The following is a 16,881-nucleotide window of genomic DNA, read 5'->3' on the forward strand; positions in this document are numbered from 1 at the left end:
GGGGCATGATAGTCAAAGTAGCAGAAAGCCAATATAACTTTTTAGTGAAAGGATAAACCATAAAACGAAACTCAGCTAAGCCAAACACTTTACCTTTAATCCCAGTTTCGCCAGCTGAATTAACTGGGAGAATATCTCTCAACATTATCAAGTCATCAGGAATTTTGAGTATGTATGTTCACAGTTCACTAATGCACGATTTCTCATAGTAGCAAATCACAAACCACACATTCTCAATAAGCTTTCAACCCTGCCACAATGATCCTTAACATTTCTCCTCCCTTGTAGTTGCACATGTATCCTTTCCCAAAAATTCTCTGTGAGCAAGCAGGGTTGTTGCTAAGTAGGACATTTTCTTACTTCACTTTTAGTCTTCCTTAATGCCAGTAATTGGAATGCATATCTACCAACCTATTCCTTCCCATAGGTATGATCCGGCATTGTTCACCGTTTCCCAAATCTGTATATCTATTGGGACAGACATGAACATGTAGCCCAGGCAATTATTAGGAGGGTGTGTGTGTGTGTGTGTGTGTGTATGTAGAATAATCTCCTGAAAATTGGAACGGGGGGATGAACATTCAGGTGTGTGTGTGGACGTGGGGAGTTCTGGTCTGGTATTTTTTCAGTGACTTAGGGAACACTGGTACATCAGTATCATCTAGTTACCAGTTGAATTTGAGGCTCCAGTTTTAAAGAACAGGGCAGCCTTATCTAATAGAGCTCTAAATAACACCCAGCCAGCTAGTCAAGGCCTAAATTTCTCCATTTCTGGGAATGTTCCTTTCCGATATACCCCTGAGCTGTTAGAGAATTTCAAGGCACCCCCTTAGGACTATTCACTGAAGGCTCCCAACCATTTTCACCTGCAAGTAGAGTAGAGGCCTAAAATATCCATGTTTGAGCATGAGGGCACAAATTTACCTTAACACATTAACTTAACACATAATCTTAACACAATATACAGTTTAGAGCAATTTGTAGTTTCAAAGGTGAGGCCCAGGATTTCCTCAGCAGTTTGCTTGAGAACTGCTTATATAAAGGTCCCTCCAGATACTTTACAACATTTCCCTCTTCCAATCACTCAGCATCCATCCTTTGTAGGCAGTTTAACACCATCAGAAGTGGCTAATTGGAAATCTAGAGGATTTTATTGCCTCATGGATTTCTATAAAAATGGGAGGTTGATTACTGATTAGTCAGGAACAATTAGGTCAAGAGAGGGTGCAGTGCCAGTGGGTAACCATCATACAAGTACGGTCTTTTCTCTCTCAGGCAGCAATACAAATCGCAGCTACCAGAAAGTTGGCTGTGTTCAAACAGGAGTTGGTTACATATGCTGGAGTTACAAAGGGCTTGATATCTAACTTATACAAGTGGATTGTAGCATCTGAAACAGGCATAAGTGACCCACTCTCTGGATGGTGTGGGAAACTGACCTTGGAATTCACATAGAAGATATTTGGAATGCATTGTGGGATAAATGTCCATTTAAAACAATATCAGTGAAAAACAGGGAAATTATTATTATTATTATTATTATTATTATTATCTAGTAGGTTTATAACAGTAGGGTGAAGAGACCTCCTTCAGGCAACTGCATGGTTGGTGGTGGCTGTGGGGATACAATGGTGGTAATTAATGTCTCAATGGTGCAGCAAAAACTTTGGTTTAAGTGTTGGCCATAGGAGAGGGGGGTGAACAATTTGGCTCCACTTCAGACAGCAAAATGACTTGGACTTTCACTGCCCCAGTGACTCTGACCATGAGCTTATTTTTGTACTGTCATTTTTCCTTCACATCTGCCCTTCCAGCCTCATGTACCCATCCTACATTACCATTGTACACGCAGGTCCTTTGAAGAAAGGGCATGAAGACTTGACCAGCCAGCCATGCTTGAAGGTCCGGGATGCAGCAAAACCTCCCTGCTGAAGCCAACAACGTTGACAAGAAAATGGGCAAGTAAACCAAGAACTTGGGAACCAGATGTGGGGATATAAAAAACAGATACATCAAATTGAACCCGCAGTTGTCTTCATCGTTGATCTATCTCGACATACCATTAGCAACCAGAAATAGGAAGGAGGTGCTAGTGTTTTATGCACACACAGAGGAGACTCTTTGTGCATGAAACGTCCTTCTTCTCTCCCCCGTCCCCCCCCCACCCCCTCAAGCATCATATGAAATGAGATTGGTGGATTTCTCCATCTGTGAGATCCAGGAACTCTAGAGATGATCCAGAGCTTATGAATCTCCCCTGAGTCTCACTTCACATAACTAAATGTTTATAACAACAGGCCTCCAAACTCTCATCCTTCTGCTTTCCAAAGGGGGGCAGCAGCAGTGACATAAAAATAACATAAAAATGTTGTTTGTTGTAAGGGAAATGCAATGTTGATTGGGGCATGCGGTTTTGTGGTTTTGACTGCAGGCTGATTGATTGATAAATGAAAGTATACTGGTCCCTCAAGAATTTTGACTCCTGCTGAGACTTTACCACAATTCTCTCTTAAAGGCTGAGGCAGCATGGCCTCCACTTTCCAACATATAGAGTAAGCAGGGTTGCTTATGATTCAACTTACTTGATCGATTACCCACCCATCCCATGATTCATCATAACAGGGTTTGTGCATCCAAAACAGAACCTGCCCATAGGGATGTATGAATCAGGAAACCATGGGCTCATCAAAGTTCTCTGAATTCCATCTCAGAGCTCCTTACTAGTTGAGTCCCTATCAGATGGTGAGCTTTTCTTTCTGTTTTTTCTGCCTGAAAATCCATGCATTGTCCATGGCTCTTGTTTTTTTCCAAATGTACACAACAGTTCTACACATCTTTGAAATGTATGCATTCTTCTCCCATTGTATACAGCATATTTGTGCACATTTTTAAAAGTATGCATTTTCATGAAGATTTTTCAAATGTACCCATGCTGTCAGATGCATTTGGGGGGGGGGGGATTGTCAAAAAATCAAATTGCTAGCACATTGATGCATGGACTTCAGCTGCAAATTGTGTTCAAGTTGTGTTCAATCGAGGTGGGGGGGAGGCGCTCCATCCCTCCCCCCGAAATTCTGGCCGGGGGGGAGGCGCTCCGTCCCTCCCCCCCCCGAATCCTGGCCGGCCAGGTCCGCAAATGGCGGCGGCCATGGCCGACGCCATTTGCATCCCTGCAGTCAGCCATGATAGGCTACGTAAATGTTTACGTAGCCTATCACGGCTGAGTAAAAAAAACAAAAAAAAGTGGGTACGCAAATGGAGGCGCCCATGGGCGCCGCCATTTGTGTTCCTTATTTTGGCACGTCTAGTCTACGTAAACATTTACATAGACTACGGCGAAAATAAGGGGAACGCACATAGCGTAGCGTCTATCGCGTTTTTTGGGGGGGGTTACTCATCCATGATAGGCTACATAAACATTTACGTAGCCTATCACAGTATTTTTAAAAAATCTAGCCATGCCAGGCTACTTAAATCTTTACGTAGCCTATCACGTTTTTTTGTTTGTTTGTTTATTTGTTTTACTGGAAATGGCAGCGGCGGCAGTTTCTCTGAAGTGCCAATAACCCTTTTCCCTAGTACTATTTTCCTATTCACAGGGTCCTCAGGGTCTCTTTGGCTGAATTGCCTGGGAAAACACTGGCTGGTAGGCAGGAAGCAAGCAAAGACAGCAACCCTGCCAGGTGGGCACATTGACTTGGATGAGGAGGAACAACAGTTGTCTGCTGGTCTGACAGAGGCAGGAAACAACCCTGCCAGGAGGGCACAGCAGCACCTTGCCCACCTCTGTCCCTGCCAAGACCCCCAAGATGCCTCATATTGGGCTTGCTTGCTTTGCAACACATAGTGTAGTATTATAATATTTAAATAATATTTGTTAGCGTTTAGTGCTTTGCCCACTGTTTTTGGAAATGTGGACTGTGTGTACTCCTTTGACACACACTGTTTGCGTAACCACACAGCACAACCACACACACACACACACACACGAACAAAAGGAAAGCGAACACTAACCTACAACCAAAGGGCAGGGGCACTAACTATAATCCTAACAGAAGACATAGGGTGTGCGTGCATGTGTGTGTGCATGTGGACGTGCGTGTGTGTGTGTGTTGAGAAAAAATGGGATGGGAAGGAATAAAGGAATTGAGAAGGGGAGGTGGAGGGGAACCAGGAACAAGGAAAGGAAAGCTCTCTCTCTCTCTCTCTCTCTCTCTCACACTCTCTCTCTCTCTCAAAGTCAGGGCAAACTAATGGTTGGGAGAGAATCGAAAAGGTGTTGGTGGGGGGAAGATAAGCAACTACAGTGAAATTTTCTGGATTTTTAAATGAACAAACAAGAAGAATAAACTGCAAACTTATTACAGAAGGGTGGGGCGGGGAGAGACTAACATACCTGTCATTGCACGCACTTTCTTCTCAGCTTCGTTCTGCCAAAGGAGAGTGGGAAGGGTTAATCCCTTTCCCGCTCTCCTTCGGCAGGATGCCACGGCTTCCTCTGTCATGCCTGGCAGAGACTGGCACAGTTGCTCTCAGTGGCTGCAGCAGAGGCAGGATAGGACTGGAGCTGAGAGAGAAATGCCACAGAGCTTCCCTCTGGGTTCCCATCCCATCCTGCTGCTGCTGCCGCTGCCGCCACCACCACCATCATTGCACACAGTGGCAGCTTGTCATGGCAATGGGAGGCTGTTCAGTTATCGGGTGGCTCATGCACCTCGATGGATCACCTTGTGTTCCCCTTGGGGTGTGTGCACCCCACTTTAGAGACCGCTGCTCTAACCCAAAAACATTCAGACAGTCCTCTCCTCTCCAGTATCATCACCTCTCTCACAGTGAGCAAGTGGAGGCTGACTCACAGCAAAGCTCACTCCCTCCTCCTCCTCCTCTGCCTCCTCTCATCTCCTTTCCTCTTCCCCCCTCCCTCCTCATCTTCTTCCCCTCCCAGTGGCCAGATCTCTCTCAAATTGATACATTTTGCACCTCCGCCTCCTCTCCACTTCCACCCTCCCTCCTCCTCTTCCTCCGCTTGATCTTTCACAAGTTGATACATTTTGGAAACAGCCTGTCCAAGCTGCCCAGAAGGCATAAGAAGAGCTCCGAATCTCCGAGGTGGATGAGGCACCTCGTTGGTGAGCTGCTTCGCTTCTGGGTGCTTCGTTGCTATTCTGATCTGCTATACTGATCTGTGACAGAACTTGCAGTCCCTGTGCACAAATGGTTCATTTTTCCTCTCGTGTTCTGGGGGGAAAAGGAGCCATTTGTGCACAGCAACCCTGCCACCACTGTGCATAAATGGCTCATTTTCCCTCCTGGGACCTAGGGATGGAGGAAAATTCCACCACGGACCCCAATGAGGCTGGATTCTAAAGAATCCCTTCCCCCGGAGTTCGTGGCAGAACGGAGCACTTACCTCCGCCTCCCTCTGGAATCCTCTTTGGCCAGATCCTGGTTGTGGCAATCCTGCAGAGCCACCATCCGGCTTCAGAGCACCAGCGATATGGATGTCAGGGTGGAAACTGAGCCCATAGAGCCCCAGAGCAGTTCTGACTCTGAGGAGGAACAGCAATCCGTGGCAGAGGAGCATGCTCATCTCTCACAAGCACAGCAGCTGGCAGAGATTCCTCCTGCCAGCACTCCTGGGATAGAGAGTGACCCTGGCAGTGAGAAAGCGCTGGAGGGGGGCTTGCTGGACGCTTGGCGCAGACACAGGGAGCAACGACAGATGGAGGGCGCCGAAAGGAGGCATTCCACTCGTTTAGCGCTCAAACAACGGTCGCGTCCCAAGGACCCAAGGGAAAGAGGGAGGATCTCTCCCTAGCCCATAAGTTCAGAGTCTTCCCGTGGTTCCCCTTCAAACGGGGACCAACTGCCTTATCCGGAGCTTAGGCTACTCTGCTATCTTTCCCCAGTGCTGTTCCTTGCTTAGTCACTAGTGATTAGTATCTGAAAGAGTCATAAAGTAATAAAGGAATAAAGCCTTGGAAAGAATCCTCATCGTCTGTGTCCTGAGTTGGCTATTGGAGGGGACTGCAAGAGGCAGCTAGGGCACTCCTGACAACAGCTGCCATTGCCGTATCGCTGGCTGAGGGGGATTAACTGTGGATGCAAATGGCTTCCAGTACACCATATGCAGCTGTAAAGGTCTCAGTTTAAGGTAAATGCAGCTGTAAATGGCTGCATTTTGCTTAAACTAAGACCTTTATGGCCACAAATGGCGTACTGGATGCCATTTGCATCCGCCATCAATCACCCTCAGCCAGTGATATGGAAATGGCGGCCATATTGCTGGTGCTTCGGAGCCAGCTGGCAGCTCCATGAAATCACCGCGGAGTGGAGCCAGCTGACCAGGATTCTGGGGGAGGAACGGATCGCCTCCCCCCCCCATGGGCAGATTCCCCCTGGAGCAGCAGGTAGGGAATCTGCCCATCCCTAGATGTGGGATCCAAGAGGGAAAAGGAGCCATTTAATACCCCTGCTGCTGCTGTGTGTAAATGGCTCCTTTCCCCTCCCAGGACCCGAGAGGAATAAGGATCAATTTACATGCAGCGGCAGGGTCAGTGTGTGCAAACGGCTCCTTTTCCATCTCACATCCTGGGAGGGAGAACGAGCCATTTGCATCCAGCAGCGGGGTCACACAGCACACCCATGGCAGAAGTCCGTGAGTTGGCTCGACTCGACCTGTGTCGAGCTGGGCCAGCTCATGGACAAGCGAGCCGGAGACTAGGGGGCAAAACCAGCAAAAACTCACCAAGCCCCACCCCCCAAATGGATTCCTCTGTCATCCCTTATCTTCATGGGACATAAATAAATGAAGTAAAGATAAGACAGACATATTTTATAGCCTCCAAAGTGTATATATTTGTATACACACACAACAGCCAGAGCTATTCTTTTGGATCAGCTAGCCCCAATGTGTTGCCTGTAAACCAGCTTGGCATGCTTGAAACGAGCTGTTGTTTTTTGCTCTGTTAGAAGCCTTGACTTAAGATGGTTTTGAATGCAATATGCGTTGAATCTATTCATGTATAAGCTGTGTGTTTAGTATCGTAATGCTGATGTTTTACAGTGATGAAAAAAATGACAGATCTCATCTAAGAGAGTAATTTCTGAGAATATAAAACTCTTTATATCCTATATGTAAAAGTGAGGAATTTAATATTACTCTCAGGTGGCATCTTGTTGTGTGAGGGATCTGTTTATGTCGAGTGAAATGGCTAGCCTGCCTACATGTCGATAACATATTTTGAGAGAACCTCTGAAGAAAGGCATGTGCCACACCAAGTCTATCCATCTGTCTATCAATCTTGGCATATCTGGACAACTCCCAGGGTGTGTCTCCCTCTCCCTCCTCCTGATCTGTCTTCTTCTCTTTAAGATGGATTTAGTTGCTGCCTCCTGAACAATGTTAGGGACCTCCCTAAGCGTTGCCCTTATTTTCGCCGTAATCTACGTAAATCTTTACGTAGACTACCCCTGCCCAAATAAGGAATGCAAATGGTAGCGCCCATGGGTGCCGCCATTTGCGTACGTGCTTTTTTTTTTTTCAAAGTCACCCGTGATAGGCTACATAAAGATTTACGTAGTCTATCACGGCTGACTTTGGAAATCTAGCCGTGATAGGCTACGTAAATCGTTACATAGCCTATCACGTGTTCATTTGTTTGTTTTTACTTTACTTTGTAATGGCGGGGGCGGCAGCCGGTCGGAAGACCAGCCGCCACCCCCACCCCTGCTGAAACACCGCCGAAACGCCGCCAGGACCCGCAGCCGGGAGGGACATTCGAAGGAGGTAAGTCCCATCCCGGGGGGGGGGGCGGAGAATTTCACCACCAATTTTGGGGGGCTGAATGCATTGGCATTCGGCCTCCCAGAGATTCGTGGAGAAATTCTCCTCCATCCCTAGGGAATCTCAATACATCATTGAAGCTTAGGCAAATCGTGTGTCCCAAGCCATCCCTGCTTAAATGTAATCTCCTTTGAAGCTTCATTTGTCCCCCAGATCCAGAACCCCTGATTCCTTTGTGGCTGGGTGGCTGGTCACTCCCAGCTATGAACCTCTGTTTCCAGTCACTAGCCATTCTCAGCCTTGGAATCGGGGGATGCTGCCATTTTACGCAACATGCTGCTTTGGTGCATTTGAGTCTTGTTATGAAATGCAGATTAAAAGACTGGGGCTGGAGGGTTGTTTTGCTGAATTTCCCAGGACTTTGGAGTCTTGCATTTTTCTCCTATGTTTCCTAGATGGTAGTGCTTATGGAGCATGGAGATAGATTGGTTTAGCTCATGCAGAAGATGAATCTGAATGAATCTTGACCACCTGTGTTTCACACCCAACCCTCACATTTCAGCCATATCCCTCTGGGGCCCCACCTACATGGTGCCACTTTCACCCCCCACCCTGTTGCAACTGCGCAGTGATGTGGCTTCAAACTAGCATCCCCTGCGATACACTCACAATTTAATGAGGGCTTCCCTAACAGATTCGCAGTGCCTTTTTTTTTGCTGTTATACTTAAATGCACAGCTGTGCAGTCTGTCAGGAATGCCCCTGTTGCCTACTGAATTCTCCGATAGCCAAAATCAACACTCAGAAAAAAGGGCTGCTTTCCAAGGCTTTAATTCCATTTATCCTAATGAAGCATTCAGATGCTAATTGCTTGAGACTCCGAGAAACTACAAAGGAACAGCCATCTAGGGGTTTCTAAGGGTTAGGACATTGGTTGATCTCCATTTGGGAAAAATGCAGCAATTCTCTGAACTTAAGGGGTAGGAGGGGAAGATCTCCCCCTTTCCCGTGATGCTTCTGGGGACAGCTGTCGACGTCGAGCTGATCGGGCTGAGCACCAAAGGTCGGCCCCTGCGATCTCTCGCTTGTGCCTGTGTCTGTGCCTCGCATCTAAAAGTTCAGGTTGTCCCTCCCTTTCAATGCCTGGTTCACTGTCGCTCCCAGGGATGTGAGGAGGAGGGGGCTCCCCCTCCAGCTGCGCCTCTGAAGTCTGAGAGAGTTCCTCCTCCACAAATTGTCTCTCCTTCTCAGAATCAGAGCTGCTTTGGGAATCTATGGGCTCAGATACAACCCTGACACAGTCCTGTGAGAGTGGGGGTGCAACACTTCAGTGGCTGTTTTGTATTTTAGGGGTTCTGCTGTGTCTTTCCCTCCCTCTGTAGTTAAAAATGGGTTGTTCTGTGCTCCTTCGTTTCCATGCCATCTGTTTGTCAGTTCCCCAGCCTGAGACTCTCACCATGGTTCGCACTCACAAGCATGAACGGTACATGCCTACCCATTGCTCAGAAATGGTTGCCAGAGCAAAGATGGTCCTCCCCCAAAACACCCCCTTCCAGGCCCTTGGGTACTGAGTCCAAAAGCAACTTGACACTGCAAGAATGTACAGAAGTGTGATTAAACACCTGAAAATGCCTCTCTGTGTCTCTATCTGTGCAGCTGCGAAGAGATGGGGGGAGTAAAGGGGCATCGCAGAGTGATGCAAGCTCTAGACATGCCTACAACACACCCTCCACAAAATGCAGTCAGTTTGGGGAAAGGGCAGATGGCCCGCAACCACAGGGAAACACGCAGAATCACGGCAAAACACCACCTCAGAAATCCACAGTTTCTAGGAGAAAACCACAGATGGCTGCGAAGTGTAGGGATGGGCGAAAGTCCCTTACCTGTCCTCGAATCTTGCTTCGCAGTGGGGGGGAGGCACTTCGGTTCTCCCCCCGAAGTTCATGCGAGGGGGGGGGAGACGGCCTGCCTCGCCCGGCCGAAATTCAGGCCGGGGGGGAGGCGCCCCATCCCTCGCTAGCAAAATTCAGGCTGGATAGAAGCGCCCCGTCTACCCGGCCGCGAAAAAAAAGAAAAAAAAAACGCCCCCGTGATAGGCTACGTGACGATTTACGTAGCCTATCACGGCTAGATTTCCAAAGTCAGCCATGATAGGCTACGTAAATCGTCACGTAGCCTACCACGGGTGACTTTGGGGGGGAAAAAAAGCACGTACGCAAATGGTGGCCCCCATGGGGCGCCGCCATTTGCGTTCCTTATTTGGTCCCTGTAGTCTACGTAAATCTTTACGTAGACTACGGCGAAAATAAGGGCAACGCAAATAGCGTTGCCCTTATTTTCACCATAGTCTACGTAAATCTTTACGTAGACTACAGGGTCCAAATAAGGAACGCAAATGGCGGCGCCCCATGGGGGCCGCCATTTGCGTACACGCTTTTATTTTTTTTCAAAGTCACCCATGATAGGCTACGTGACGATTTACGTAGCCTATCACGGCTGACTTTGGGGATCAAGCCGTGATAGGCTACGTTAATCGTTACGTAGCCTATCACTTTTTTTTTTTTACTTCACTTGTAATGGCGGCAGCGGCGGCAGCCGTTCGAAAGACTGTCTGCCGCCTCTGCCCCTGACAAAAACCCGCCGAACCGCCACCGGGACCCGCCGCCGGGAGGGACATTCGTGAAAGGTAAGTCCCATCCCGGGGGGGGCAGGGGGGCGGAGAATTTCACCACCGATTTCGGGGGGCCGAATGCATTGGCACTCGGCCCCCCAAAGTTTCAGGGAGAAATTCTCCCCTATCCCTAGCGAAGTGGCGACTGTGTCGCCTATCCCGAGGGACCTTGACTTGCAACCGCCCCAAAGTAAAAGTCTCATGTAGATGGGACCTGGATCTGTCACCCGCACTCTGAGTCTGGAGGATTCAATTATTCTTCTCTTATTCAAGTAATAGAAAAAGCAAGGGAGAACAGTGCTCAAACAACAATAAACCCTCCCAGTAGCCCTTCTTAAGGATGTACGAAAGTCACTTACCTTTTTGCGGATTCTGTTCATGGGGGGTAGGCGTTCCGTCCCTCCCCCCGGAATCCTTGATGGGGTGGAGGCGATCCAGTCCTCCCCCCCGGAATCCTCAACGGCCTGCTGTGCTCCGCGGCGGCTCCATGGAGCAGCCAGCCAGGCCCAGGCCAGGGCCATCCACAGCCGGATTTCCGACCGCGGAGGGCTCTGGGTAAAAAAAAAAAAAAACGCATATGCAAATGGCGGCTACGGCCGCCGCTATTTGCGTACAGGTTTTGTTTTTGTTTTTTTACCCAGACGTGATGGGCTACGTAAGCCTTTATGTAGCCTATCATGTCTATGGGGGGGGGGAAACACAGACTGCAAATGGTGGCGGTGGCAGCCGGTCGGAAGACCAGCCACCGGCCACCACCACTGCCAAAGCATCCGAAACATCCGCCCCAGGTAAGTCTCGTCCCGGGGGGGATCCATGGGGGGCAGGGGGGTAGCAGGCCATTCCGCAATGGATTTCGGGGGGCCGAATGCACCGGCATTCGGCCTCACCGAGATCCATCGCGGAATTCTCTGACATCCCTAGTCCTTCTTGCTAACTGAAGTTTCATCCTGCCAGCACCTTTATTGCTTTAGCCAGAGAAGGAGTTAATGGGTGGGAGGGGAGATGAACACCAAATGCAAATCATGTGTCCCAACCCAAGCCATTACTGCTTAAATGCAATCTCCTTTGAAGCTTCATTTGTCCCCCAGATCCAGACCCCCTGATTCCTTTGTGGTTGGGTGGCTGGTCACTTACTTATAAAGATAATGTCCTCTTTTACTTTCATGCTGATTTCATTACCCCCTCATGTGAGTCGCAATGGAAGAAGACTAGAATTAGTTCTTCTCCTCTTGCTAATGTGTGGCTTAAGTGTAACTGAGTCTTTCTCGTCTCCTAGGTGTACTTTCCCAAGTCACACTGGTGGAGTCTGGCCCTGGAACTGCAAAGCCTGGAGAGTCCATCAAGCTGACCTGTGCTGTCACTGGATACTCCATCTATCGTGATTATTATTGGGACTGGATACGGCAGCTTCCTGGCAAAGGCCTAGAATGGATGACAGCTATACATTATGATGGGCGCACTTTCTATACTCCCCCTCTCAAAACCAGAATTTCTATCTCTACAGACTATGCCAAAAATGAGTTCCACCTGCAGATGTCCTTTCTCACTCCTGCAGACTCTGCCTGATATTACTGTGTAAGAGCCACAGTGAAAGAAGTAAAGGAAGAAGCCACACAAAAAAGGGAAATAGTTTTCTGATAGGCTAGCTTAAATACATTTTAAAAGGGGGAAGCCTATTTTTAACACACACACATTTAATCATATAATCTTTAACCTGTCCTGGGTCTGTTTCATACTTTAAGAGTAATTTGCAGTGTAGATTTTAGATATTAAGAGTGCAATCCTATGTATGTTTAGACTGAAAAATGTCCTACAACTAACAGCATTCTCCAAAGAGCAGGTGTATTCTGGGAGTTGTAGGCCTTTTTCTGTCTAAACATGCATAGGATTGCACCTTAAGAGAGCACTCTTATGGCCACTAGACACTGTCTAGAGGGCCATAGGATTTTTCAGTTTACTGGCTCCAAACTTGTAGACCACGCTCCAAGCTGGGAGCCAGGAAAATGCACCCCCCTCCCTTTCCTCCTGCATGGGGAAAACCATGGTGGCTGCCCCTCCATGCTCATAAAATGGAGCACAGAGAGGGTGAAAAGGGGGCTTTCCCATGGATAGGGATGGGAGGAGACCACAGAAGCCCCTTTATGTTGCTTCCTATGGGGTCTCCAGGCCCATTCCTGCCCCCTCTCCAAAGCCCCAGCTAGACACATGAAATCACACCTCTAGCCAAGAATGCAGGGAGGGCAGAGCATGGAAGAGAGGATCCACCTGACCTGCACTGGATAGGCGTCAGCCTCTGAGTTCAGAGGCTGACATCTGTCTCGATAGGATTGCACCATAAGTGTTCTTTATGCCTCATTATCAGTTGCTCAAACCCTGTCATATCCATTATGTTTTAAGATATTCTGTGATAAATGATTGAATATGGGAAAGAAGTGAACCATGGGAAGAAGGGGAACACAATTTAATTTCTTTTCTTTTCCTTTTTCTTTCTGACAATGACATTATATTATTCTGCTCCCAAAAATCCCTATGCAGGCATTACTTTACCATTACTTAACCAAACAGCAGCTTGAATACTGCAGGGCCATGTGGTTAGTGTCACCCCTGAGGTTGCATGGCTCCTCCCAGCCCCCTAACATGATGAGGGTGAACTGCTGGAGTGGGAATGTATCATATCTGTGGAGGCTTTCCACATGATGAGACATGTGGGGAACCTCCACAGATATGATAGGCACAACCATGGAGGCAGGGCTAAATGCCCAGCCCAGCTATATCCCTGTTGCTCATTGGGTCAGTAGTAATGCCACAGAAAAATAAGAAATCAGGAAGAAACTGCAAATTTACACAGGAAACCAGTACTATACCATTAAAATAATTTATAAAACATCACTCAAAATTCACAAAATGTACAAACATAGGTAAATTGGTGAACGAAAAATGAACCAACTTCAAAATTCACAATAATATACAAAAGGGGTTGAAGGACAGATTAAATTCTCAATTTCAAGTTACAAGGGCAATCAATTAAAGTTAATATTGTTTCCCAAATGCATTTAGACTGGACAGTCTTCTTCATTGGCAGATTTACAAAACTTCAAATGACTGCTTCAGCATGGATACAGAGAACCCTGTATCCAAATTAGTGCCACTAAAGTCAGATGATTTGGGGGCAATAAAGTAAACAACAACAACAACAACAACACTGATTTTACACTTTACTAGTCCTTGCCCATTATTTTCAAAGATCCCATCAACTTTACTTCAAATAAAACTCACCATATAGTTAGAGTGGATGCTGTCACATACTCCTCCGTTCAGACTTGTCAGGTTTGATGAACATTTTACATTCAAATGTTGAAGCAGATAGATAGATAGATAGATAGATAGATAGATAGATAGATAGATAGATAGACAGATAGATAGATATAGATATAGATATATGACCAAATTAAACCAGATTAATTTGTGGTCTTTCCCCTTATATTCTGAATCTTTAAGTAACCTAGAGGAGCAGTCACAGATTGTTTTTTCCAGATTTCATTGTCATTTGCCCCCCACCATTTCTGTATTTTCCTCCTTATACCCACGTGCTTATGCACCTGCCAACCAACAATGCATTTCATGCATCCAATAATTGGGTGCAGGTTAGTGGAAGCTTATGCCATAAGAATCTGTTACCATTCAACGTACCACATGGCTCTTTCCTGTTTTTACATGGAGACAACTATGCAGAAACAGACGCACCAAACAATCATAGTACTAAGTGGGCATCTTAGTTTTGGAGTTGCGGGAAGCAGGAGAAAAATGGAGACTGCGACTGGGCCATTTCCTAGACATGTTTGAAGCACTTCTATGACTATGCTTCTATAGGGTGAGCATGTGTAGGCTTACAGGAAATAGGAAGCTGCCACTGGTCCATCCTGCACAGTATTGCTGACACTGACTAGCAGTGTCTCTCCAAGGTTTCAGGCAGGACTTTTTCCAGCTCTACCTGGAAATGCTGGGGACTGAACCTAGGACTGTCTTCATGCAAAGCAGGCTACGGCCGCCGCCATTTTCATCTCTGCTAGCCAGCGGCCGGATGTCCGGCTGCCGGCGGCGCCGGCCAGCGGCTCCACGGAATCCCCACGGAGTGGAGCCGGCCCAGGGGGAGGGACAGAGCACCTCCCCCCCCCCAGCGGAACCCGGCGGAGCCAGGTAAGGGGGATTTCGTACATCCCTTGTTTGGAATTTACCCAGATCAGAACACATTAGATCTCGATGGTGATGATGATGACAATAGTAAATTTATTAAGAACACAGAGAACATAATGTTGTAATCAATTAAGCAGAGAAATAAAATGTTTCTAACTTGTATGATTTATAAGTTTGCAAATTTGTACATGTTCCCTAGCTGATATAGTTGATAGGTACTTTATTTCTTACATGTTGAAAAAACAAAACAGAACACAAACAATACAACAAGAAAAACATTTTAGGACATACTTCCTAGAGTTTTGATTTAGCTAAGGAAATAAAAAGGCCTATATTGATCTTCCTGGCAGAGGAACAGCATAAACTTCAAGGAGCATGATCAGCTAGCTCCAACTGGAGATTTTGGAATGGTGACTGAATAGCTCAATCCACTAGGGATGAGGGGGGGGGGTGTTCAATTTGCATTTTAATACAAACTTACCTAATTTTGCACTTTAGAATCACCATGCCAACCGAAACGCACCGATCCTTCACCATTCAAAGTTCTTCAAATTTTGCAATGGAGTTCCCCAATGAAAAAATGCCTACAAAATTATTATTATTATTATTATTATTATTATTATTATTATTATTATGCTTTTTCCCATTACTGGGATACAAGGTGGCTTACAAACATTAAAACATATACAATTAAAACATATGAAAATATAAAAAGTTAAAATATAAACAACAATATAATTTCAATTAAAACAGCATTTTAGCAGCTTACCCCCAAGTTCCAACTATGTCCCAAAGGCCTACTGGAATAAGAATATTTTAGCTTGCCTCCAGAAACACATCAAGAAGGGAGCCATCCTAGCCTCCCTAGGAACGGCGTTCCACAGCCATGGGGCAGCCACTGAGAAGGCCGTCTCCCGGGTTCCTACCAAACGTGCCGGTGACAGTGATGGAACTGAGAGAAGAGCCTCCCCAGAGGATCTCAGGACACGGGCAGGTTCATAAGGGAGGATATGGTCTTTCAGATAACCTTTCAAAAACACATGTATTATGGGAAATTGTTCAAGAATGCCTTATATTAGGGAAAGTGCCTGCAAAAAATGTGCGTATCAGGTAAAAAATGCATTAAAATTCATGCATTAGGAGAAATGTGCACAAAAATGTTTATGAATGTTCATGCAAACTTTAAAACAAAATTCTCAAAGTTTGGGACAAACTGGTCTTAAGACTGGCACAACTTTGAGAGCAACCTAGTCTTAGGGATGGACAAACCACTTCCTCTCAGTACTCATTTTTCTAGTCTTAAGACCAGGAAAAAGAAAGAAAGAAAGAAAGAAAGAAAGAAAGAAAGAAAGAAAGAAAGAAAAGTTCTCCTATTTCAGGAAGAAACCCCCAGCATGGCTTGCAAGTGTAAGCCAAGTTGGAGGTGGTGGTGCCACAGAAATCTGTTGGGCCAAAAAAGGGCTAGATTTCCCAGTGACAGATATCCCTAGATGTGTCTTCAATGAATTACACTGGCGTCCAATGTGTTTCCGGGTCTAATTCAAGCTTCTGGTCTTTATCAACGAAGTCGTAAATGGCTTGGGGCCAGGATAACTGAAACGCCATCCCTTCCCATATGAACCTGCCTGTAGACTAGTGAGGGCAACTTTAGTGGTTCTGTGTGTGGGGGGGGATTGCCTCCATACTGGGAACTGCACCCCTCCCTACTGCCACAATTTGCATCACTGTGCTGCTGATTTTGCTGACCAATATAGTCCTCGTTCGCTGCCACCGCACCTCTAAATTTCTGTGGTGAACTGCCAACTGTTTTGTCAACTTCACTGATCTGCAATGGCAGAGGGACAGTGGGGGCCACCAAAAGGAGGGGGTGCATGCAGACTGCAAACTGTGAGTTGCCCACTTCTGCTGTAGACTGTGGAATTCCCCCTCTAGGATGTTGGCTTGTCTCTATATTTGTTTTGTTTGGGCAGTGAAGACATTTTTTGTTCTATTCAGGTATTAATGGTTTTTAAGATGGAGTTGATATTGCTCTCTGGACTGTTTTAAAGATAGTTATTTTTAATCTGGTTAAAATCTTGGGGGGGTGTTTTAATGTTTTGCTTTGCACATCACCTTGTGGGCCCTGTTATGGTTGAAAGGTGATTTATAAATATTTAAACAAACAAATAAATAAATAATCCTCTTCCAGCTTATGATCACATTTAGTACCCATCACCTACTTATAATTTAAA

General features: G+C 46.5%; 1 gene segment (V, D, J or C); it reads left to right on the forward strand.

Moving 5' to 3' along the window:
- LOC146342978 (immunoglobulin gamma-1 heavy chain-like) overlaps nt 1–16,881 on the forward strand; it is a 675,086-nt gene that overhangs the window by 89,427 nt on the left and 568,778 nt on the right.

The sequence above is a fragment of the Heloderma suspectum genome, chromosome 6 (assembly GCF_057233095.1).
Source record: "Heloderma suspectum isolate Gila_16-S chromosome 6, 16-S_ref, whole genome shotgun sequence".
NCBI lineage: Eukaryota > Metazoa > Chordata > Lepidosauria > Squamata > Helodermatidae > Heloderma > Heloderma suspectum.